General features: G+C 35.9%; 1 protein-coding gene and 1 long non-coding RNA gene across 7 annotated transcripts in view; one reads left to right on the forward strand and one right to left on the reverse strand.

Moving 5' to 3' along the window:
* Positions 1-24,063, forward strand: part of tnr (tenascin R (restrictin, janusin)) — a 171,186-nt gene that overhangs the window by 48,935 nt on the left and 98,188 nt on the right. The window lies entirely within an intron of this gene.
* LOC117597162 (uncharacterized) lies at positions 299-24,046 on the reverse strand. The gene is made up of 3 exons (XR_008301690.1): positions 22,938-24,046; positions 17,286-17,398; positions 299-1,116 (listed from the first exon to the last, which is right to left on the reverse strand). It is a non-coding gene; the product is annotated as an uncharacterized LOC117597162 (long non-coding RNA).

Below are 24,063 nucleotides of genomic sequence, written 5' to 3' on the forward strand. Positions count from 1 at the left end.
TAATTAGAGTTCACTGGCCTGACTTGTCTACTTTGTGAGTTGCAATTTCACTGTAGCTCTCAAGGTCCTTTCCATCTCCATTGACAGCCTATGACAGGGCATTTGTGGTTCAAGAGAGAGCCAAATGTCCAATAGCATTTAATTGCCTGGTTTTATGGTGGCCACAGAAAAGTAATAGCTACTCAGCAATTCTGTCCACATGATGGATTCTGCTGATGGCTGTAGGCTCAGCAGAAGAATGGGTGTATGTGTGTTGGGGATTTATGGATGAGACACTGGGGTAAGGAAGAGTAAGTCAAATTCAAATTCAAATTTTATTTGTCACATGCATAACCATACACAGTATGACTTGCAGTGAGATAAAATAAGAAAAAATAGAAAAATATTAAATATAAAGAAAAATATATACATAAAAATATATGAAGGGATTCAAGATATCTGTGTATCTTGAGCAAAAAAAAAAATCAAATTTGCTTCAAAATAACAATCCAAACAATATACTGTATCCAATTTATGCTGCTTAATTCAATTCAATTTTATTTGTATAATGCTTTTAACAACAGACATTGTCACAAAGCAGCTTTACAGAAACAAATACATTCAGGATATAAATTGTAAATGTATGAATTTATCCACAATGATCAAGCCAGAGGCGACAATGGCAAGGAAAAACTCCCTGAGACAATATGAGGAAGAAACTTTGAGAGAAACAGGACTCAGAAGGGAACCCATCCTCATCTGGGTGACAACGGATAATGTGATTATAAATAAATCCCCTCTATAACTGTGTACTACATGGACAAATAATGCATTTGTGTAACCAGGAAATTCATTACAGTTTTCACACAAAGTCCCTGTGGTTGAACCTATCCACTGTCCACTGATGGAGATCTGAGTGCAAAACTGCTTGCGGAAACCGCAGCCCCAAGCCATCACAGTACAACTGCCCATATCAACCGCAGTCCAAAGCCATCTCCACGATCCCCAAGTGGCACCTTTCCCAGCAACCCCAACGATCTTCAGGCCGTCCATGTGGGGCCACCCCCAGCAGCAGCGAGCAATCTTCAACTGATGAGAACTCCAACCAGAAGTAGGGCATCAGGATGGATCAGGCATCTGGAGAGCAGAAGGGGTCAGGATCACTGGTATCTCAGGAGTAGCAAGTGTAGCTCAACAGAGAGAGAGGGAGAGAGAGAGAGAAAGAGGGAGAGAGAGCTATGACAGCATAACTAAAAGAGAGAGCCAGAAGGTAACACAGACATGAGGGCACCCTGGGACATAAAGAGGCCAGCCACCATCAGCATCAGCCACCATCAGCAAACCTGAGTAAAAGCGTCAGAGTGGGGGGGCGACAGCATCCAAACATCCCAGTTCACCAAAACACTCTATGCCTGTGAACCCTCTAGATCTGCTCCTTTACATAAGAAAAACTATTCACAAAAGGCTTGACTAAACAAATATGTTTTCAGCCTAGTCTTAAACACTGAGACTGTGTCTGAGCCCCGGACACTAAATGGAAGGCTGTTCCATAACTGTGGGGCTTTGTTAGAGAAAGCTTTACCCCCTGCTGTAGCCTTCACTATTCGAGATACAAACAAATAGCCTGCACCTTTTGAATAAAGTAGGCATGCAGGTCATAAAAGACCAAAAGTTCCCTCAGGTACTGAGACTTGAGACCATTCAGTGCTTTATACTTCAATAGTAGTATTTTATAATAAATGCAAAATTTGATTGGTAGCCAATGCAGTGTGGATAAGATAGGGGTGATGTGGTCATATCTTATGGTTCTAATAAGGACTCTCGCTGCTGCATTCTGGACTAATTAGAGCATGTTTATGCACCTACTGGAACATCCAGACAGTAAGGCATTACAATAATCCAACCCAGGGGTAACAAAAGCATACACTAATTTTTCTGCATCATGTAGTGATGCAGGCTATCCTAGTAATATTATCTAGATGAGCTTTAAATGAAAGACTGGAGTCAGTAATCACACAAAGGTCTTTTACTGCTGCACACGATGAAACAGAAAGGCCATCCAGAGTTACTATGTAATCAGAAAGCTTACTTCTATCTGCATGCAGTATAAGTACTTCTGTCATAAAGAAAAGAGCAGTGGGCCTAAAACAGAACCTTGTGGAGCACCAAACTTTACGTTTGTATGCATAGAGAAGACACCATTTATATCTACAAACTGATAACGATCAGTCAAATAAGACCTGAGCCAGAAGAGGGCTGTTCCCTTAACACAAACAACATTTTCTAGTCTATTGAGGAGAATAGTATGATCAATGGTAACAAAGCTGCACTAAGGTCAAGCAACACAAGCAAGGAGACACAACCCTAATCAGAGGCTAGTAGTAGGTCATTTACCACGTTAACCAGCGCTGTGTCTGTGCTATGATGAGGCCTAAATTCTGACTGATACATTTCATGTATGTTATTCCTATGTAGGTATGAGCATAACTGCTGTGCAACAACCTTTTCTAGAATCTTGGAGATAAAGGGGAGGTTTGATATTGGCCTATCTACTGACCTTTGACAGGGGTTGAGGTCAGGTTTTTTTAATCAGAGGTTTGATAACTGCTAGTTTAAAAGATTTAGGTACATAGCCAGTGCTATGGGAAGAATTTATTATTTTTAGATGATGTTCGATTGTTTCTGGAATTATCTGTTTGAAGAACCATGTAAGGGATCTAGTATACAGGTTGATGATTTTGATGAGGAAATTAGTGAAATTAGTTTGGTCTCTCAAAGGGGAGTAAAACATTTTAATCATTGATCTGATATTGTTATATTATTATCTACACGGTTATTTATAAAATTGTCTGGTTTTAAATTAATAGTCTGAATTTTTTGCCTGATATTTTTAATTTTGCCATTGAAACAATTCATGAAGTCATCACTGCTATATAATGATTGTGTGCATGTTTCTATTGTGGTCTTATTCCTAGTTAATTTTGCTACAGTATTAAATAAGAATCTGGGGTTAATTTTATCTGGGATTTATCTTCTATTAGGGTGGAGAGATACACTGATCTAGCAGCACTAAGAGATTTTCTATAGCTCTGGAGACTCTCCTTCCATGCTGTTTGAAATACTACCAATTTAGTTTGACGCCATTTACGTTCTAATTTTTGAGTTGTCTGTTTTAAGGTGCATTTGTATTCATTATACCCGGGTGCTAGCTTTTTCTCTCGAATTATTTTTCTTTTAAGTGGAGCTACCTTATCTAGCATGTAGCAGAATATTGACTCTATGCATTCAGTTGCCTAACCAAGTTCTTTAGGATCAGATTGTGATCTAATCATGGTTGGTAACTCTGGGGAATTATTGATAAAACTCATATTATGAAACGCACATATTATGATTAAGACAAATTTTAAATGAGATGAGGTAATGATCTCAGATAGCTATCTAATGAGCTGAGATAGAACTGTGACTATATTTTCTATATACAATCCGAATGTTAGTATTATATCAAGTGTGTGATCACCACTATGAGTGGGTCCTATAACGTTCTGATTAACCCCTAGTGAATCTAGAATAGACACAACTGCTGTTCTCAGAGGGTCTTCTGGGTTATCAAAATGAATATTAAAGTCTCCAACAATTAATGCTTTGTCTAAAGAAACAACCAGGTTAGAGATGAAATCCACAAATTCACAAAGGAATTCAGAATTAGGCCCTGGGGGGGGTCTGTAAATAATAATTACTGGAATCACCTGGGTAGACATATTTTTTGTGGCTACGTATGTTATGTTATTATAAAGAAATTCAAACGTGTTGAATTTATGACTAGGTTTTTGTGTGATGCCTAGATTATCATTCTGTTTACAAGAATATTCAATAAACAATTTCCATAAGTAAAAAAAATAATAAACTAACTGCAAGAGGAGGCTAAACAGCACAATATTGAGGTAGACCATTTATTAAACTGCATGATGAATCTCACAATAATCAAATGTTCTCTCTGTCCACTTTATTAGGAACATCTACACAGGTATACATTGATGCAATAATCCAAATCCTGTGGCAGCAGTATAATGCATAAAATCATGCAGAGCTCAATAGTTCCAGTTAATGATCTATCCAAATGTGGGTTGGGGCAGAATGTGGGTTATGACGTTGACCCTGGCATGGGTGTATGCTGGTTTGAGTATTTCAGAAACTAATGAGCTCCTGGGATTTTCATGCACAATTGTCTCAAGGGTTTACAAATAAATAAATAAATATAAAAACACAGCTGGACATTATAAATTCACTGCAAAGATTCCTTAGGCAAGATGTGCAAAGAAATGCAAACAGCACTAATAAGTTGATACATCCCTAAAGTCTAATTAATGCCTCCTTGATTTAAACTGTGACCTGGAAGGCAATCAAATCTTTAAGGACATATCAATTCTTTAAATGTCCTCAGAGATATCAGGGAGCGATAAGATAGAAGGCTTGTAGATAAGGGATACACAGGTGCTTCCTACATGGAACTCTTTTTTTTTTTTTTTTTTATCAGTGTACTGAGTGGCACCAGCGCATGGTTTAATGCGCCATCTCTTCAATGAGCAAGACATTTATCCTAGATCTCTCCTGTCCTTGTTTCCTTTCCTTGCATACTTTTCATACTTCCAGTGTTCCTTTCCCAGACCCAAATGTAAAGAATAAGATCAGTTGAAAATCCATTTGCAGCCTTCTTCTTGCTACACTATGGCTCATATTTTACATTTCTTTGCAAACTCCTCTACGATGAGTGCCATAGTCTGAACAAGTCTGTTTCACAGGTCCACTGATGGCAATAAAATATTGATAAAACAGGTAGTTTCCATCTATTTAGCTAGCTCAGTGTGCACAGTACTGACACTTAGACATGTGAGAATGATTGCCCATTTTTACTGTTTACTGCTCCCTCATGATTGGCTGAGGATATACATTCCAGGTGCCAAATATGCCTAGACCAACATTTGTGAAAAGTGGTTCGGCACTCAAGCAGTAAGGTGGGAGATCAGCCATCCTCTACTTTGCTGTCCTCCCACAGACTGTGTTGCATAAATCTTCCTGGTGATACAGCTCTCTGCTCTGGCTAGAATAATCATTACTAGGGCTGCAACAAATATTTGATAAATTTGACAAATTCAAAAAATTAAATTTGACAATGGTAAAATAATTTGAATGGACACTTTTACTATGAAATCTCTAACTTCTGCAGACTTACACTTACCTGATTTCCAGTGTTCTACACACAGTATGGCAAAAGAAAAATCTTTTCCTTATGGAACTCAGGTTTTTTTGATAATCCACTTTAGCTATGTAGCTACATCCAGCTGAAAACATGGAATAATGTCCATACCTGTGGTAATTCTTTAAAGTGAGTTGACTAATGTTTTTAAGTTTATAATCTTGTGAAGCCTCAGATTATAAGATCCAGCAGTTTATTGGCTTTTTCAGACAATGCCAAGACTTCTGCTATTTTCTTTACAAAAGGCATGGCATCACTGCCACAATCAGTCTCTCCCTAAAGTAGTGGTCATAGCTGTGTCCATAGCGGAGTCCATATTGCAACAGCAATATAGGGATCAAATACATAGATGCATTCAATATCATTGGTAGTGATGTTATGTTGGAAACAAATAATTCTGAGGAAATTCATGGTGTTGCCTCTCTTTAGACCAGTTTTAGAATGTTTGTTCTCATCAAGACTCCTTTCAGGCTGTTAATTAAGTCCATGCTTGCCACCAATTATCCAGGAAATGCATAGATGTTGAGCACTGAAAACAAATATAACTCTAATCTGGTCTGGCTTATGTGGGAGATACACTCCAAACTAGCATTCTTTTCTACCTGTCAATGGTGGTGTCAGTTCAGCATGGCCATGATAGAAGATTTTCTGCTTGAGGTTCTACAAGTGAATCTTTTAAGCTCACTTTTAAGCACAGAACGGAGTAGTAAAGCGAGTAGGCAATATTATGGTCATTGTTTGTTCTTTCAAAGATTGTGTTTCCCAGTGAGCATATTCATGGTTCAATGCTTATCAATGAGAGACAGGAAACTTGTAAATGGTCTGAAAGAGATAATTTGAATGAGTGTTTACTGGCTTGTATTTCATGGGTTCAAGAGCTGAAGTCTTGAAGAAGCACAATTAGATTCTTGTCTAAAGGCTGATTAATGAATTTCATAGGTATTATTCCAGACATTTCTTTGATACTGGCACATATATAGAGCATGTAGGGAGAGTCTGTGCCAGTAAGATTTTGGGGATCCATGAGCCAGGCCCTGCTGAACATGCACTCCTAGCACAGGACAGGATACTTGAGTACCTGAAGTTGATCCAGTTCTCTTTGAAAAATGCTTAAAATTCCTCATGGGACTTTATTCTGAAGCCTTTTCAGTGCTTGAGGGAAAGGGACTTGTGAATGTCACAATGTCTGTCAGTGTCTGGCTTGTTACTGACAGCCTCTGTAATGAGCCAAGTGAGGGCAAAAGTTCTGTTTTTGAAAGAAGATATTAGAGTTGCTAAATCTTTAAGGTAGGCCTCTAATTGAGTTGTTGCAAGTTAATCTAGAATGATTATGAATGCAATCTACATATGCAGGCTTACTAGTCTGCAAATACTTTGCCTGTGGTGGATAGTGAATACTAGTCATGAAATTGATCAAGATGTGGTGCATTACTTTAGATTACTTTAGATAGTCTGCAATGTGAAGTGATGGTCAACATAGTAACTTGCCCTATTCTCTTTTGAATTATGAGGAATGTTTACAGTCATATTGTTCTCCTTTAAATTCAGCTCTGCTACTGCAGATTCAAGAATCTCACCCTCAAACAAGGCAGCTGCAGTGTTTTTCATGTTACAGAATAGTTAGGTCAGCTTGTTCACAAGGCCCCGATGTCACTTCAGCTGAGCATTATTCACCATAATCTCTGTCTCTCTCTTTTGACATAATATGTACATTACACATTTATTTTGCCCTGTCAAAGTTTTGAACTTTGACAATACCAAATTAAATAGTGGGGTAACTGAGGTAATGTAATATCATCTAATGATAGATTGTGTGCATTTTTACAATCAGTGTTCTCTGTGTATTTCTAAGCTAATCTGTGTATTTTGCTCTTCAGCCTTTCAAACACATTTTGGCACAAGCCAAAGCACAGAGAAATAAATATAAGTTAAACGGTTAGACACCCCAGTTGACTTAGTCTCGCCCCATTATGTAAAACCTACCATTAGTAATTAACATTGCTATAATGAATCTTCTAGCTTAAAGAACAGTTTTGTAACAATAAAAGAGTAAATTCACTAACTTCCTACCAAATAAGAGAACAGATAAATATCTTACCTGTTCAGCAAGAAAAAAATTAAACTCCTTTAGTCCTGTTTTTAAATTTTAAATTTAATATCAGGCTAGCTCTGCCTTTACTTGATTGTTGCCACCTCTCATCTGTCATGATATTTCATCACTTTTGCACATATAGATCAATTCAGCACCCATCTTGTTGTCAGGTGTCCCCTATGGCAACTGATATGGTGACCACTGTAGGTAGCCACATTTGTGATCATGATAAATAACAAGTATAGTCTTATGACAGGCAGCAATTTTTTTTCTGGATATAACCCCTCTCACAGGTGGATGGCGGTCATAATGGGACCCATCCACTACTGAAGGCTAAAGAGTCATTTTGACCACTAATATCAGCAAATATTTTGACCATCTTGGAGACATTTTGACCACTAATATCAGCACTCTGATCAATGGTTACTTTGTTACTCATTACCCCAGCATTAGAGTTGACAAAGTATGACCCTAATATTATATAGTTCTATCTACCATTCATTCTTAATCCAGATAGAACCTTATAATACTACCGTCATGAAAATGTCTTGATTAGGAGGGGTTCCTAATCCAGTTTAACTACCCCTACTAACCCTAGTAACCTAATAGGTTAAACAACCTGTTTGCAGGACTTTTCTGGATGGGCAAGTTTCCTTGCCAGTACTTAACATATTCATACATCACTTAGAGCATACGGGCAGATTTAGACTATTGGGATCTTTCATTAGGCCTGGTGGTAACAGGATGAATCTCTGTCTCTTCCATGTGACCTTGCACTATTGGTGGAAGCCTCGTCCCAAACTCCACCATGGGGTCTCACCATAGTGGTACGTACCTGACTCCCAGACCACACCACAGCGCTTCATTCTCTGGGAGATGTACAATCTAGCATGGACATGTATATATAGACATTTTCATTGAAGCTTGCCCAGCCTAATGGTACGGTCAGGCCTTCACATGAGATGCCTAAAGTAGAGGCCTAAATTAAACCACCACAACAATGTTAGTAAGGGCTGCCACTCCTTCATATTAATGAATAGGTTCTTTGTTCCATGAGCTTCATGCTTGAGCATGCACACAAAAGTAAAAACATCTATACTTGCTATAACTTTTTTGTTGCTTCCTGCAGGACCAGTCTCAAATAGATTTGATGTGTACAATGAAATTCTTAGTTGAATGTTATCTCCTAACAGACTTCATAACACAAACTTCACCAATAAATAACGTAAATAGTAAACTGAAAACAGAGTTCAGTAAACAGTGACACCAAGACAGAAACTGACAACATACAGTTAGTGTACACAGATTTAACAAAATGAATTTTTAGAATTCCCCCTTATGTTCATATGGTGGTGTGAAGTCAACTGTGTATATAAGCAAAACAGTTAAAGTAATACCGTGAAACATTTGGGGGTTGTCCCAAGCTGTGCTGACAAATGGTGAATATGCCCACATCCACAGCAGCAGTGAATATGTTTTGTCTAGTAACATGCTTTGTAGCTATATTATGTACCAACATGAAATTTTGTGATTGAAAGACCTGGGTGTTATCAACAGAGTAGCTAAACCTCTGGATCTACATGCAAATATTATCCACAAATTAATGTGAGTCTGAGCCTAAACACATAAGTCTTCATGATTGCATGCCTTCTTCTAAAATGCTTCCAAAAAGATTGCATATTATTTGTGTTCAATATTAATAAATGGTTACCTATTTCTCAAGCAGCAGAGTGATTAAAACTCTCCACAACACACAAAAACAATTCCCCCTTGTCATTGTACTTCCTGGCCAGTTTATGGGAGTGGCTTCTGGCAGGCTTTTTATCTTAGCCTTCATTAATAATGAATTCTTTACAAGGTATGCAATTGCTGGGAGATAAATGCTGAGGCTTTGATTTTTGTTGTTGCAAAACAGTTCTTATTTCATTAGCTCATGATTTTTACTAGTGGACTTTGTTTGCTAATATGTTGAGTTAATGAAAAGTACCAAATATGTTTCATACATTGTTGGTCACTGGTAATATACTATATGGCCAAAAGTTTGTGGACACCTGACCATCATACCCATGTGTGCTTTTCGAACATCCCATTCCAGATTTAGTCCACCTTTGCTGTTATAATAACCTCCAGCCTTCTGGAAAGTCTTTCCACTAGATTTTGGAACGTGACTGTGGGGATGTGTGCACATTCAGCCATAAAAGCTTTAATGAGGTCAGGCACTGATGTTGGGCAAGCAGGCCTGGGGAGCAGTAGGCATTCTAGTTCATCCAAAAGTGTTCAGTAGGGTTGAGGTCAGGGATCTGTGCAGGCCACTCAAGTTCTTTTACTCCAACCTTGGCAATCTCTGTTTTCATGTACCTCGCTTTGTGCACAGGAGCACTGTCATGCTGGAACAGGTTTGGGCCCCTTTCAGTGAAGGGACATTGTAATGCTATAGTATATAAACACAGTTGTGTGCTTCCAATTTTGTGGCAACAATTTAGGGAAGGCCCACATATGGGTGTGAAGGTCAGGTGTCCACAAACTTTTGGCCATATAGCATAGGTAATATGCCATATAGCTGTTAAAACTTAAAAGATAAAAATAAACTATTTTGTTGTGATTGTTCTTTGGATTTTAACCATACATACAAAAGTTTGAAAATGGTCTTATAAAATAAATATTTAGTTATATTTACACACTGGTAATATGACAGAATTATGTTGCAAAATATAATCAGACCTTAAAATAAACTGGTTTAAGGTTATGCTAGCTAGAGATATTCTCGTAAGTTTACAGTTTGTAGGGACTGTAGAGATGAATAAACCTGGAAGAAATACAAGGCATTCGGTAACCTGCTTTCATCACTTTAGTTAGCTTGCTGCTTTTCATCATGTGGGCACATAGCACTGCAGCAGATCAGTTTTACAAATGGCTCTCTAATCTTCAAATGCAATAGACCATTGAAATGAAGTGAGCTTACATATTTCTCTCTGCTCTCCCAGAGAGCCTTATGATAACAGGTCGTACTAGTTGACACATTTAGCATTCAAATGCACAGAATCCACTGGGCTTTGTCTTTGATCAGCCTTGATAGACATTGCCTGGTGTATATGAACTTAATGTTGTAAACTGTAGAATACAAAACTCCAAACAGACAGTAATCTCATGATCAAACTGGGGTCTCTGGAGCTGTGAGGCTGCAACGCTTCCCACTGCGTAACCATGCCACCTTAAAACATATAATACTTCAATTTATACATGGATATATTAATTAATATATTAGGTCACATAAGTGCAGGGTGCTTTCATTGTACATAACAGGGGTGCTATCATGCCATGAGTATTTTGCTCAATCACATTTAAAATAAATCCTCAGTAAGGGAAGACTTTAAAAAGGATCAGAGAATAGTTCCCTATCACAAATAACGACCTCAAAAAGCTGTGATGAGTAAGTGGATTTGGACAGAACGCAACCAAAACCAAAACCAAAAGTCAGCTACAGAAATAGCACACAGTGTGTAGACAGGAGAGAATTAGACAGTCATTTGACAGATTTTCATATCAAACAAGATTTAGCTAGAGTATTCACTGCAAACGTAACATAACATTATAAATAGATGCTTTGAATAAATTTCAAATATCCTGCTGTGTATATTCCAAATATCCTGATCTTCAACTTAACACTGACATAATACTGGGTGAAATTAGAAGGGATATGAGCTATTTCATTCTCTTCTTCTAAATCCTACTTTTGTGTCATTACTTTTGATGCTCTGCTAAAAAAAGTGGATAATTTAGGTCTGATTATCAGTTATAGGCCCAAGCAGTTTGCCACTTTTCTGAAGTTAGTAGCATAAGACAAGCAGCAGGATGAAATTGTTGTATGCTGTGATTAATAATTTAAAAATAAGAACCACAGGAAAATCGTTGAAAAATAAATAACATTGAAAAATAAACATTGAAAAATATGTGCTGCATGGATAAGCAAAAAATCTACGTCTACAAATCTACATAAACAGAGTTATCCAAGTAAAGCAGGATTTTATGCAGATCAGAACAGATTTATGGTTGGTGTCAGTATATTTAAATAATGTAGCTTGTTTACCGACATAGGTTGTATACAGACATATGCAAGTTCTGATCAGTCCTTGTCCTAATTATGTATGTGACATTTTGTTGATGGAAAACAGCCACCACTGAAATGATTTTCAATTACTTTTGACCTTATTTAGCTGTGACCCAGATTGTATAATTGTATTTTGTAATAAACATCACCTTTTTGCACATAACTATACATATCTACTTGAGCATGGTGAAGCATTCTACATTTCTAAAAGCACACTAATATATCTGTTGTATTTCTATGGCATCATTGATATGATATCCTCAGCCCAGCCTTTCTGATGCTGCTTTTAGTTCTGACTCATACAATTGACCATGATTGATTTGGCAATGGATAATACATCTCATTAGCACCCAGATATTATCAAGTCCTTAAAGATGGACTGAGACATGACTTTGTATGAAGGAGACAATATTAGTTTGCCTAGCTGTTTGACAACATATTTCTGTCAGACAACAGACAGGTTGGATGCACCGAATTCCAATGTAATGGTGCATGAATTTTCTGTAGCCTCAGTATAAATGTAGGTCTCTACATGAGAGCCATACTCAGCCTCCTGGTTTTTAAACAGTTTCAGACTGGTGGCGATCTGTGACTGTATTGTTGCCTCACCTGTAGTTCCAAGAGTCTATGGGCCATCTCCAAAACCTCACTTTTTTAAAACCACACATCTATTGCAGGGGCATTAATGATGCTAGCATTTAAGGGAAATAGTGGGGACTGATATCCCAGGACACACTGGAAAGGCATTCCTGAGTTGAATCACTGAGTGATGTAATGAATTCTACGTATATTTGGCCCTTGAAAAACTGGGACCACTAATCCCTCCTGATGATTGATCAGAAAGGTCAGTTAGAACCAGCCTATTTGGGTGCAAGTGGAACATGAATTTTTCTGAAAGCATGGAGTCCCACTAGCACTTACTGTGGAGAATTTGGTATGCTTTGTTCACTTCTGGCTGTCCAGTGGCTAGGGACGAATAGGTCCAATATTAATTTATAACAGATATTAAGAGGTACACAGGTTTTCCTTGTGGGGCACTGAAGAGGTATGGGATGATGCTCACGTGCTTGAGTGATTTTGTTTTCAATGCCTAAGGTAATGTACCTATGAAACAAGATTTGGGTGATTAGTGAGTTCTCTGGGAGGAGCTGGATACAGGTAGGAGAATGAATCAGTCTTACTTCAAGTCAGTTCAATTCAAATAAATTAAGTGAATTCAATCTTATTTATATAGCACTTTTAACTATGGACATTGTCACAAAGCAGATTTACAGAAATCCAGATATGGATTTAGATTTAGACACTGAATGAACAAGCCAGAGCTGACAAAGAAAAGGAAAATCTCCCTGAGACAACATGAAGAAGAAACCTTAAGAGGCACCAGACTCAAAAGGGAACCACTATAAAAAAGAAACGCTTCTAAAAGTTAACAAAGGCAATAAATTTATGCATAGGTGGCCATTTCTCAAAGTAGACAGCAAATAGAGGAATTGAATGCATCATTAATCAGAGTGGCTCATGGCCAGGATTGAGCATGATTGAAGCATTTGTTCAGTGCATTCCTTTCTAGCGCAAAGAAAGAAAATAATAAGATTTCAAGATGTGCTCTCAAAGCTTAGAGTCCACAATCATATATTAAATCTCCTAAAAGTACAGAGAAAATAACTGAGGTGTGCCTGTCTCTCTTATTTTTACCTTTAAAAGAAGGCAGCCTTATGCAATGTTGAATTTAATAACTGGTTGAGACAGACTCCTCATATGAATATGAAAGTATGAAATAATTACTGTCACCTGGTGGAACACAAACCAAGTCACAGTGTTCTTTCAGCCTGAATCATTAGACATCAGGAAATGATGTCTAAGAAGTGCATATTATAACCATCGTCATACCCACACTTTTGCTTTGAACATAAACATAAATATAAATTTACATGTATTCTTGAAAACCAACCCAACAAATCACGAGATATGGTTCTACCAGGTATTATGATCGAAAATGAGCTCACCACATAATCACTGAGGGATATTTCACTCTCCTGTAGTATTTTATTATGCAAAGGTTTGGTGTAAAAAATGAAAAATCTCCAAACCCACAGCTAAACTTGATTATATAAGGTTCTATCTGCTAGCCATTTGTCATCCAGGATAAACATACAGTAGGTGACGATGGGCAATCATGCTTTGACAGAAGTGCAGATTTAAAGATTCAGTTTGGTGCTGAAAGAAACCTTTAGCCATATATACATACATACATACATACACACACACACACACGCACACACACACACACATTATATATATATATATATATATATATATATATATATATATATACACACTAAATACTAAATACTAAAAAATGTATAAAATATAATTGGTTTTGTTCTACTTATGATGTATAAACATTCTGGCACATTAAAAAGTCAACCCTAGTGGAAAAAAAAGTATACTTTATTGTATTTGTAATATATTTCCTGTTTCAACAGTACATTGCAAATATACTAACAAAACATTGTACTAACTTTAAATATATAAAAAGTGTATTACCACCATGCTTTTACCTATTTTTACAATACAACTTTTAATATACTTTAAAATAATTGTAATTTAGTATATTTTCTAAAAATATATTTTACAAAAATATACTTGAATTGAAAGTTTTGTTTATTTTTTTAAAAGTGTATTTATTTGCACTTTATGTAAATATATTTTAGTATTATTTTTAACTGTGTGCTGAAAATGACCATTGTAACAATGCATTGAAAGTATACTTTCAAAGTACATTATTAAATAACCTGAAGTTGTAGTATACTTTAAGTTAAATTTTGGAGTAATTTTTAAGTGGACTTCTTTATGCTTGCAATTCACTTCATTACTGCTTTCAGAAAGTAATAAAACATATGATAAATGAGTTGAAAGGCCATTAAATTGTGATTTAAGTATTTTAATAAATTTATACAATGTCACAGAGAGGTCCAATGTATAAACATCAATCCATGACTAATTTTATATCAACAGAACACCATACGAACACAAGAAAATGTGTTCTACAGGAAAGTAACCTTTTATCGAATGTGTTTTTGAAATGTTTCAGATAAATGGGGGGGGGGGGGGGGGGGGGTGGGGGGGGGGGGGCGGCGGTGCTAAAGTTCAGTCCTGTGCCTTGAGATGCCCACGACGGTGGAAAAGCGTACAGAGATTTCAGGGAAAAAAAGAGGCAGAAACTCGGTGAACAACCCGACAAAAAGTTTTACTTCCAATGGCAACAGTAACAATTCTTGGGAGGAAGGAAGTTTTCCTTCCTCCAGTGACGACAAGCACGGTAAATGACGGGTGGTAGCAGGCCCGGATTGGCTAATCGGGAGCACTGGGAGGATTCCCGGGGGGCTGGTCTGTGTTTTGACCGCGAGGGCCGGTATTGTCATGCCACTGGGTTGAAATACAGATGTCTGTTATTGAAGTTACATGTTATTTATTGTAATGACCCTGACAAGAAGTGCATTCAGCATTGGGGGAAAGAATTTGCATATCTTTACTCAAAAATAATATATTTATGGCATATTACTTGTGTGTTTTGAAGACACTCTTAATCAATTTGTAATGTACTTGTAGTACAAAAAAAGTACACTTTAATATCACTAATCAAGCATGCAATTATCTTACACAGGCATATACTTAAAGTGTACTAAATACACTTAAAGTTATGCTTTACTACAATTTAATTGCAACTAAAATATACTTAGCACAAAATTAGTTGTTCCAAAATAGCACACTACAATTAGTCTGGCTGCAAGTATACTTAGCATTTTTTTTTCACTAGGGAAGGCAGCAGAAAAATAATATTGTAGCTAATATCAGATAACATTAGTGTTAAATATTACTTAGCTTGCTACATGCTGTATGACTAATAAACTGAACCTTCCAGTGTAACCAAGACTGAAGTATAGATGTCAGATTTTCTATGATTTTGTATGTATGTTCTGGGAGAGGGGTGGACTAGTTGTTTTGAAATTAAAATTTAAGGTAAAATATCTTGTTTAGAAAAAAAAAATCAGATTTTTAGAACTCATCTTAATTTTAGATCTTTATCTATGTGATCGTAATCTGGTCTTAATAGCCTTGAAGTGTTTTTTTTTTTCACAGCTGAGTTTGTTATCATTATTACTATATTGACATTAGAGGATTGCTTAATGAAAAATAGCCAGGTAGAAACAGTATTTGAGTTTACAAAATAATAAGAAGGGCAGTAAGGTGGCACAGTGAATAGTGTCTCTGCCTCACAGCTTCAGGGTCCCTTGTTCAATCCTGAGCTCAGTTTACTGTCTATGCAGATTTTGGCGTGTTCTGGCCGTGCTCACATTGGTTTCCTCCAGAGTATCTGATTTCCTCACCCCTGTCAAAACCAAGCAGGATAGCTAAGCTAATTTCCCTGTGTGTGTGCGCATGGTGTTCTGCGATGGACTGGTGTACTCTCTGGAGTGAATTCTCTTGTCTTGAATCTAGTGTTCACGGCTTCAGATCCAAGACAACAGTGACCAGAATAAACCAGTTAATGAATGAATGAATGAATGAATAATATGGTTGTATCTCCATTTGACTACTGTTTAAAAATCTACTTAATTTTTGTCTCAGAATTTTGATCATGTAAATTGAAAGCAAGCTTAATATGTAGGACCTGTTGAGCTGTAAATGGAAATTTCAGAGGTTTGCCAACTGGAATGTCAAAAGTTGATGTTATATGTTAGATGTTATAGATCATTTAGATTTATTCTCACATTGGCTATTCTATTTTGTAAGAGTCCATTCATGTGGGCTTGAGCCACTGGAAACATACACAGAGCCAGCAATTCTCAGCTGAACTAAAGTATGATAGGCTGCAATTTATCATCGCTCGGCTCTGGCTGCATTATCAAGCAGTCAGTTTCTTGCATAGCAAAAAGTGACAGCCATCCAAAAGATCTATCATTCAACTATGTCCACAATATTTGAAAATTGTCCTTCATTAACAGAAGAGGTTGCTTTCTTGTGCATTTTTCTAAAGAATAATGTATAACAGTTGATTCAGTTATGGTTTTAATTAATACTGAGCAAAGTGGTCACTTTGTTTTATTTGTTTGAACAGACCACAAATAAAGCTTATTAGTGATAATAACAGCTGTTGTTGAATTGCACTGCCTGAATATCTAAATTAGGTGTTCTATAAGTATTTAAAAAATGGCATCATGTTTACTTGCTTAATATTTCATTAATGGATTTTTAATATTTTACTGTTCCTTTTTAGATGTTTTATTTATTCTGTTAATTATATTTTTGTGTATTTTGAAATGTCTTTTTTTTTTTTTTTTTTAACCACAGCATAGTTCTTTATTCGTATTATTGCTTATTGCTTGCAAGAGTAATACCATAAAAATAACACTGTTCTGGTAGATTTTAAAAGTCACACCCCGAGCAGTAAACACACAGTATGTGTGTTTACTGCTGACCACGAAACTGGGAGAGAACAGACAAAAAAAAAAGTCTTACACCCAACCAAATAAGCAGTGTCAAAATAACCAAAACCAAATAAGCATTTCAGTGGAATCCTGCTATTCAGAGAAACACAAAAGATAAATATGCTTCCAAAATCCTGTATCTTTATAGCAGATGAAAAATGCAATCTACCTTTCAGATGGAAAGTTCTTTTTTTTTTTTCAAAGCACAAACTTGACATCCTTTGTTGCTCATGCACAGAAAAACACTCATTCACATCATATAGCTGCATTAAGGTGCAATCATGTTTATTCATTCAAACACAAGGGTTTTAGAAACTTGGTTTTAGAACACTGATAAAAGACTGATGGCTAATGACTTACTTGTTATTTGGGAATATCAGAGAGCTGTGGAAAGTAGCACTCCTCTTTCTTCACTTCTCTCTCTGTCCTCTTATCTCTCTCTCTCTCTCTCTCTTTGTCACTGCCTCTCTTCACTAGGGAAGGAACAATCAGAATTAAGAGCAGAGATTTTAAAAGGACTGTAATCTGCTTTTGGGTTAATTTTGCCTGATGAAGAGACAGAAAAAAGCAATAAAATTCACTTATGTTCGGATTTTCCCTAAATCACAGCTTGTGAGAAAACATTGGATCCCATAACAAATGATTCGAATTGGTTTTTGGAAAATAAATTTATTTTTTGGAACTGGAAGAAAAAGTGGTATCATGCCATCTATACTTTTAACTTTGCATAGGCTTTCTGACTACATCATCTTTAAAACTGAGAAAAACACTTATACGTACAATCCATACAAATGACAATAGACAAATTTTAAAATTAGCATTTAAATGTAGCCTATGGATTCTGAGTCTTACATAGAAGCCCCCAAAAACTTTTTTCACTCTGTACAGTTAACCATCTGTGCACATTACATGCATTTAAAATGTGGCATTTAAATGTAGTCTGTAGATTCGCATTCTAATACAGAATTCAATGATGTTTCCCTCCTTATAATTCTGTCTGTGCACATGTATTGGATTTAAAATGTAGCATTTAAAAGTAACCTATGGATTCATGGTCCTGAGCAGAAGCCAAAGATGCCTTTATTTCCAAGAAATGCAATTAATCATGTTTTAATTTATAATTTGAATAGCCCCATTTATTACGTAAATGATTTTTGCACAAAATGATTTATGCTTTCAGAAATAGCCATTTTCCTTAACATAAAATTCATAATTTTTCAGACACATTAATATTGCTTTCTCTAGGTAGATTTTACATGTGAAAGTAATGATTAGATTTTTGACAGCAGAATGTTGGCTTCATTTACTGGAACTTGAGACTTGACTTGCTCTCAACTTTAGAATGGCATTGACAGTGCTAGAACACATATGATTAAACTGTGGCATTAATAAGTGAACATTATGTTGTATATGATTTTTTTTCAATGCATATACTTCCAGGCCCTGGAAGCAATGGTTCATGGATTATATCTGCTGCCAGTTAAATCTAAAGTCTCATGCTGAAGCCAGTACTTAGAATGTGGCTGTTTAGTACTTAGACTTTTACTCTTTTTTCCCACATATTTGTAGGTCTTTATAATGGGTCATTTTAATTTCATCATGCTGAATGAGGCCAACACCCAAGACGTTTCTGAATCAGTTTTAAACATGATTCTGACTTGCATCAAATGCAGCAAGATCCACTGGAGTCCCATTATCAGTAATTATAATTAGTAAAAAAATATTTTATTTTTTGAGTTAAAACTTCAAAAACTTTTGAGTTAATAGCAAGTCAAAAAGTTTGAAGTGGTCGTGGCCAATTTTACTTAAATGGCTAGAACTCTTGAACGGATTGAGATATTTTCACCAAAATTAACACACTTATGTATGGGCCAAATCTGAGGACACGTAAAAAATTACTGACCGTGACCAGTTTGTGGCACTACAACAGGAAAAAACATGAAATTGGCTCTAACTACAGAACCAGTGGTCCAATTGACATAAAGATTTTCATGCAGTGTCTTTATCAATATTTATGAGGACAGTCGCTTATCTCAAAAAACATGTCCGCCATCAGCCAATCAAATTTCAGCAGCTACTAGACAAGGTTAACAAAGGCCAATCAAAATGAAACTTGGTTGACTTCCTTGACTCTTGGCCCCAGAGGTCTGTGAGAAATTTGAAACTAATCGGCCACTGGGGGGCTATCAAGTTTTTCTTGCACATAAATGGTTTTATATATAGCAGTGTTCCACACAAACACATGTAGTTCATACCGTATGATGGAGCTCCTCATTCTGAACAGCTTTGTGTCAAGAACCATTGGAGTCAGTCAAATCATTTGTTAAATATTTGCGATTACTTAAAAAACATACTTTTGTAAACTACTCCTAGGTTTTTCTTTCAAACAAAATAAAACCATAGCAGGACAATTGTTTGGACTACGTTGATCAATAATTATCAAAAAAATAATAAAAATTGAACTTTCGATTCATCGCTGTGACAGCAGGCAAAAACTTTTGAGAACATGGCCACTTTTACTAAAATGGCTCATTGCGATTTCAACTTATAAATTTTCACCAATCATTAAATATTTGCAATTACTTAAAAAACCTTTGTGAAGTAGTCCTAGGTTATTCGCTCAACCAAAATAAAACCAGTGCAGGACAATTGTTTGGACTCGTTAGATCAACAATTATCAAAAAAAAGTTGAACTTTCGATTCATCGCCCTGCCCCAGAGTAATTCACAAGTAATTCATATCATTTGATGGAGCTCCTCATTCTGAACAGCTTTGCCTCATGAACCACTGGTGTCAAATTGTTTATTAAATATTTGAGATTTGAGAGTCTGAAAAAAAAGTCTTTCGACTCTCTAGGTCAATAATTAATCAAAAAATATGTTGAACTTTTTTTTTTATTATTTAGATAGTCATAACAGGAATATTTACAAAAATGAATGTGGCTTAGTGTACCCAAAAGTCAATAACTCCTAAAGGAAAACTCAACACTGCATGAAATTAAGTAAGTGCATGCAACATACAGTATAGGATTCTTAAGAAGCATGCAAAATTTAATGGAGATCTGGATTTAATGGAGGCCAGTAGTAAGTCATTTACCACTTTAATCAGTGCTGTCCCTGTGCTATGATGAGGCCTAAATCCTGACTGATACATTTCATGAATGTTATTCCTATGTAGGTATGAGCATTGCAGCTGTGCCACAACCTTTTCTAGAATCTTGTAGATAAAGGGGATGTTTGATATTGGCCTATAGTTGGAAAACTGACAGGGGTTGAGATCAGGTTTTTTTTAATGAGGACTTTTTAACCCTAGTTAATTTTGCTACAGTATTAAATAAGAATCTAGGATTATTTTTGTTATGTCTCTACCCTAATAGAAGATATGTTGATATAGCAGCTTATGTTGATATGTTGATTTTCTATAGTTCAGGAGGCTCTACTTCCATGCTGTTTGAATTACCACCAATTTGGTACCAAACACCATTCACATTCTAATTTTTGAGTCATCTCTTTTAAGGTGCATGTGTGATCGTTATACCCAGGTATAATTATTTTTCTTTTAAGTGGAGATACATTATCTAGCATGAGGCGGAACGTTGACTCTAAGCATTCAGTTGCCTGATCAAGTTTTGTGGGATCAGATGGTGATCCAGTCATAGTTGATAACACATATGGGTATGATGGTCAGGTGTCCACAAACTTTTGGCCATATAGTGTATGATAACTCAAAGAGGTCAGATATAATTACAGCTTCCCTTACAAATATCAGTGTGTCAAGGTTCCATCATAAACAAACAAACAAATAAATAGAGCCTTAGTCCATATAAACAAAACTTCAGACTAGCAAAATGAATAAAATAACATCTGGCACTCTATATTTTGGTACAAGGTTGCCTTGTATGCAATTGCTACTACTGTGTGTGTTATATTATTGGTATTATTTATATTACTCTGTTTAATATACTCAATATGTTTACTGATGATATTGATTTTGATAGCATTTTTCAGGTTGTTAAAATATTATGCCCAAATTTATGCCAACTCCAGCCAGATGGAATCGTTACACAAAAGACATAATAGCAAATAAATATCAAAGTGTTGGTGAAATTAGGATAAATAAGGGTCATTGTCTTTCTTTGGTCCATATGTCTTCATAACTGGACCTGGCCATTGCAAGTGAACTAGTTAAATTATTTCACATCCGCTACTAAAAAATAGTGAAAAATTAATAATATGATTATCTGAGATGTGTACAGTTCTCACTTTTATACACTCTCTCTCTCTTTATGTGGCACATTTTTGTTCATGTGATTTGTTGCTTCCTGTACATATACTACTATGCTTTCTCTAAGATCTGTTACCTGGAACAGCATAGTCATGCATTAAAATGTACATTATATATTTTAAATATCATAACAGCATATATCCAAATCATTTGCAAGTGATGTAGCAGAGATAAGACCAACTGTCACCCTGAACTGCATACATTAGAGTGGATTGAGTGTGCTTCAAAATCCTGAATGTCCATAGGATGCAGAAAGTAATTTAATTTCAGTGTCAGAGATCCAGAGACCTTGGCTTTTGCTGAGCTACTCAAAGAAAGCAGCTTCTGTCTCTCAGGATATGCTGCAAGCATAACACTTTCTTTTAGTGTTATAAAAAGCTGTGATAATAATCAGTGCCAGAGCAGCCCTAATGTATCCGATTGTTTAATGAATTTCAATACAGCCTTAATTGGTCACAGTGGAGGTGTGTGTGTGTGTGCCGGTTAAGCTTTTGTTAACTCAACAATCCACATCTTCCCCTCTTGGGAGGTGTTAAGCTTCTATAAACTGGTAAGTTTTGGAGTCTTTTTTTCATAAATGTTGAAACCTAGAGAAGATTTGAATGTTAAACTGTTTGTTTAGCTGTAAGGGAAATGGAAAGGTCAAAATGGCAAAATGTATAATATTCCTTAAAAAACTATCAAACAAAAACTCTACAATTTGAGGTATTTTTAAATGAAAATTGAACATCATCTTAGCTGAATATGCTAACATAATAATACACCAATTATTCATTTGGTCTGTATTTTCTGTGATGGCCATAGCATTAGTACATGTCAGCCAGTAGGTCAAACACTGGTGTGAGATCTCATGTCATGGACATTCAGTTCAGTTGTGGTATTATGATGACACTGTGCTGTACTTCTCCATTTCTGTCACAATGCCTGTGTACAGCATACAAGTGTACTAAATTCTTCTTTTAATTGTGTTTTAACTTTTATGAATGCACATATTTCTACCCTGATTATTATTAAAAAGCATGATGATTATCCACCAGAGTGGCTAAAGAAATCCCTGAGATACAAATCTCATAATAATCTGAAAAACTTGACATTAATGCTGGTTTGTACAGGTGCTCAAGTGGTCTAATCAGTAACTGAAAAGGACAGATCATAAGTAAACCCTAGTGAAAAAAAAAATATGCTAAGTATACTTGCAGCCAGACTAATTGTCAGTATACTTTAAGTGTGATAATGATTAATTAACTTGAAGTGTGCTATTTTGGAACAACTAATTTTGTGCTAAATATATTTTAGTTGTAATTAAATTGTAGTAAAGCTTTAAGTGTATTTAGTGTACTTTTATGTGCTAAATTGGATCAACTTCAAGTATACTTAGTACACTTTAAGTATGCCTGTGTAAGATAATTGCATGCTTGATTAGTGATATTAAAGTTTTTGTATTACAAGTACATTACAAATTAATTAAGAGTGTCTTCAAAACACACAAGTAATATACCATAAATATATTATTTTTGAGTAAAAATATGCAATTTTTTCCCCAATGCTGAATGCACTTCTTGTCAGGGTCATTACAATAAATAACATGTAACTTCAATAACAGATCTGTATTCCAATCCACTGGCATGACAACACCGGCCCTCGCGGTCAAAACACAGACCAGCCCCCCGGGAATCCTCCCAGTGCTCCCGATTAGCCAACCCGGGCCTGCTACCACCCGTGACTTACCGTGCTTGTCGTCACTTTGTCGTCGAATTGTTACTGTTGCCGTTGGAAGTAAAACTTTTTGTCGGGTTGTTCACCGAGTTTCTGCCTCTTCTTTTCCCTGAAATCTCCGTCGTACCCTTTTCCACCATCGCGGACATTTCTAGGCACAGCACCGAACTTTAGCAACGTCTCTCTCTTCTCTCTCCCCCCGCGAATTAGCGAATTAGTTCTCCAGTTAGCTAGCTAACAGGCTAAGCTAAGTGGAGAACTAATTCGCTAATTCGCGGCCTCGCTGTCAAAAACAAGAAGTGTGAATAGCAACTTTAAAAAATGCACAAATCCCCTCAGTCAAGAGCACAAACAGTTAAACATCAACTACCAAGTCTGTAAACTGCAACGCTGCCTTTATAAATAGCTAGCTCTATGAAGTTAGCAATACCAAGCCAACTAAGCTCCCCAAACAATATTAAGTCTATCGGATTAGTAGGCTAACTGTTCAGCCACAGCACTGATAGCGAGCTAAGCAAAATAGCATAGGCTAATGCTAATTTAATTGCTCATTTCGCCCAAAATTCATCTGAAACATTTCAAAAACACATTCGATAAAAGGTTATTTTCCTGTAGAACACATTTTCTTGTGTTCATATGGTGTGCTGTTGATATAAAATTAGTCATGGATTGATGTTTATACATTGGACCTCTCTGTGACATTGTATAAATTTATTAAAATACTAAAATCACAATTACAAGAGTAGCCTTTTGTGCAGTGCATACACTTTATTTAAAAATGTTTTAAATGGGCTTTCAACTCATTTATCATATGTTTTATTACTTTCTGAAAGCAGTAATGAAGTGAATTGCAAGCATAAAGAAGTCCACTTAAAAATTACTCCAAAATTTAACTTAAAGTATACTACAACTTCAGGTTATTTAATAATGTACTTTGAAAGTATACTTTCAATGCATTGTTACAATGGTCATTTTCAGCACACAGTTAAAAATAATACTAAAATATATTTACATAAAGTGCAAATAAATACACTTTTAAAAAAATAAACAAAACTTTCAATTCAAGTATATTTTTGTAAAATATATTTTTAGAAAATATACTAAATTACAATTATTTTAAAGTGTGTTAAAAGTTGTA

The sequence above is a fragment of the Pangasianodon hypophthalmus genome, chromosome 4 (assembly GCF_027358585.1).
Source record: "Pangasianodon hypophthalmus isolate fPanHyp1 chromosome 4, fPanHyp1.pri, whole genome shotgun sequence".
In the NCBI taxonomy this organism is placed as follows: domain Eukaryota; kingdom Metazoa; phylum Chordata; class Actinopteri; order Siluriformes; family Pangasiidae; genus Pangasianodon; species Pangasianodon hypophthalmus.